The sequence below is a fragment of the Octopus bimaculoides genome, chromosome 20 (genome assembly GCF_001194135.2).
Source record: "Octopus bimaculoides isolate UCB-OBI-ISO-001 chromosome 20, ASM119413v2, whole genome shotgun sequence".
Taxonomy (NCBI): domain Eukaryota; kingdom Metazoa; phylum Mollusca; class Cephalopoda; order Octopoda; family Octopodidae; genus Octopus; species Octopus bimaculoides.
This window is the reverse complement of record NC_069000.1, coordinates 4,814,635-4,817,342: the sequence shown is the minus strand read 5'-3', so window position 1 is coordinate 4,817,342 and position 2,708 is coordinate 4,814,635. Positions and strand designations below refer to the sequence as shown.

The 2,708-nt window shown below is 33.8% G+C and overlaps 2 long non-coding RNA genes across 2 annotated transcripts in view; one reads left to right on the top strand and one right to left on the bottom strand.

Annotated features, from left to right (window-relative positions):
- Positions 1-2,708, bottom strand: part of LOC128250328 (uncharacterized) — a 389,962-nt gene that overhangs the window by 308,498 nt on the left and 78,756 nt on the right. The gene's annotated exons all lie outside the window — the stretch shown is intronic.
- The window catches only part of LOC128250327 (uncharacterized), a 246,424-nt gene that overhangs the window by 231,667 nt on the left and 12,049 nt on the right, over positions 1-2,708 (top strand). Inside the window, exon 5 of the long non-coding RNA XR_008266354.1 lies at positions 462-525. This is a non-coding gene — a long non-coding RNA (uncharacterized LOC128250327). The remainder of the gene's footprint in view (positions 1-461; positions 526-2,708) is intronic.

Here is a 2,708-nt window from a genome sequence, read left to right as displayed (position 1 = left end):
TATATATATATATATAAATATATATATATATATATGTATGTATGTATGTATGTATATATGAATAGATATATATGTGCGTGTGTCTGTGTATTTATGCATATTGTAAATTTTATAACATATAATATGAACAAAGACATTACACAAATAATTTCAACATGTATAACGAAGTAAAATTTTCGAAGCATTAAAATGGTGGTGCATAACTTATTGTATGTAAATCTTATTTGAATATTTTATTTGATAATAGAATACGTCGTAAAACTTAGGTTAGTAGAATATGGTTTCAGTTTGTATATTTTCAGATAGATTTACACTAGATTTGGACTATTCGAAAGAACGGGTTCTGCACCGCCAAACATTATGGGGCTTCATTCATTACATATATTTTTGTATAAGGATGTGAATTTTTTCTGGGTTTATCAATATACTCTTTTAATCGTTTACTCTTTTACTCGTTTCAGCGATGCGGCCGTGGTCAGTCTGGATCATCACCGTGGGTGTCCTTGCTGGTTTCTTCAGTCTGAGGTGTGTTTGCGTATTTGTGTGTCTGTATGTTTGTGTCTGTGTCTGTGTATGTGTGTATGTGTGTGTATCTGTGCATTTCTCCTCCACCACTACTTGATAACCGGTATCGGTGTGCTTACATCTCAGTAATTTAACAGCTCGACAAAAGATACTGATGGAATAAGAGCCAGACTTTAAAAAATTATTAAATAAGTACCGGGATCTATTCGATCGACTAAAAATTCTTGAAGGCGGTGTTCCAGCTTGGCGGTAATCTCATGTTTGAAAGAATTAAAAGACAAACGATGGCACTGATTCATGCTTTCTCTTTTAAATCTATGGCGTTCTGTGGTTAGTTTTTAACATTTTTAAATATGTAAAAAAAAAAAAATCAATATCTCTGTCTGTGGCGCACAACCTGGAAAGATTTAGCAATATCAAATTCCACTCCCACGAGAAATACTATTATTCAACAATTGAGAAGAGATTATGAAATAAATTATTGAAACACTGCATACATTAGTTATAATCGGATTTATTGTATTTCTAAATTTCAAAGCCAGAAGAACAAATGTTCTTTGAATCTTATCACTGCATAGAATTGGTATCTGTTCTACTCTTTATATCCCAGAGAGAATCGATATCAAAGATTAGTTTATCAAATGTCAATCGGTATATTTACATAGTTTAATGGATCGTATGAGGAGAGTGTGTTGGCAGATTCAAAAGAGCTTCGTATAAAAATGTTATTTATATTTTCATCAGCTAGATGTCACAGTTCGATTTCAAGAAGCGTAGATTTAGGATTCCATATTTTTTTTTCTGCGTGTCTTCCGTACTGTTTCTTACAAATGATTGTATTCGATTTCTTTACTTAACTTACAAAACAAGGCGACGAGAGGACCAAATTGTTACCACGCTGGACAAAACGGTTAACGATATTTCATACGTTTTTACGTTCAAATTCAACTGACGTCATCATTGCCTTTCATCTTTTCAGGGTCGATAAAATATGTATCATTCGAGCACTGGGGTCGATATGATTGACTCCCCCTACAATGGAAACAACTCTATAGTAAAGACTACGATATAGCTTATCAACCCCGCATCCATTTGTATCCTTTTAATTATTCCATTTTCTCTTAAGGCGCCGAGCTGGCAGAATTGCAACGAGCAAAATGCTTATCATCATTCCGTCTATTTTTATCTTCTGAGTTCAAACTCCACCGAGGTCGACTTTGCCTTTCATCATTTGAGGGTGGCCTTGTGCTAAAATTTGAAACCAATCTTACTTCTTCTCTCTCTGTCTCTTCGTAATTTTAATAATTCGAGTGATATTTGTGCATATTCAGGCATGATATGTGTTGGATAAAACAAAACAAAAACAAAATTCCGAGATGCTGTCTTGCTTGGTAGACTGTGCCCATGGATAAGATAAATAGCGTAAGGGTAAACTCCTTCTCTCTTACCATATCTCCCTCTCTCTATATCTATATCTTGAGTGTGTACTCATCTGTCGTTTGCCTAAAAGCTGCTTGTCCCGAAAGACTTGGGATAAAAATGTAAAATGCAAAAATGACCAAAGCGAAAATGTTTCCATCCTGTCTTCGAATTCCTGCAGTTTTTAAGCTAATATCTTAACCACGAAGACAAGGAATAGCTTAGCAAACATAAATTAAAATTAATTATTGATTTGTCGCGAATATTATTGTTGATTAATGCCAATGGCAATGTTATCGCGCAGTTTTTTTTTTCTTTCGTTCTCAAATATTTAATCCTACTTTCGCCGAATGTTTCCTGTAATGTCTTCTGCAAATTCGACGATTTTTTTTTGTTTCTTTGAATAGATCTGATGCAAGAATGGTTTGTTGCTTTTAACATTTCCTGAATGCTACTTTGTCTTGAATGATTTTTAAAAGGTCAAGATCTGTAGAATCTCAAAGAACATCGCTACGATTCGGCCACCGCTAAAAAAAGAAAAGCGGAAGAAAACCAAAAATCCAAGGAAAAAATTATCTCAAATTTACAATAATTCTACTCGTTCTTGAAGAAAGTATGTTTTGGTCATTTTGATAAAACAAAATGAACGCCATAATTACTGAGTTGTTGGTGCTAATTGTCTATCTGCGTAGATTATGTTTGTGTTTATGAAGTGATGTTTTTATACGTTGTTGTTGATGATGATGATGATGATGAGGAGGAGG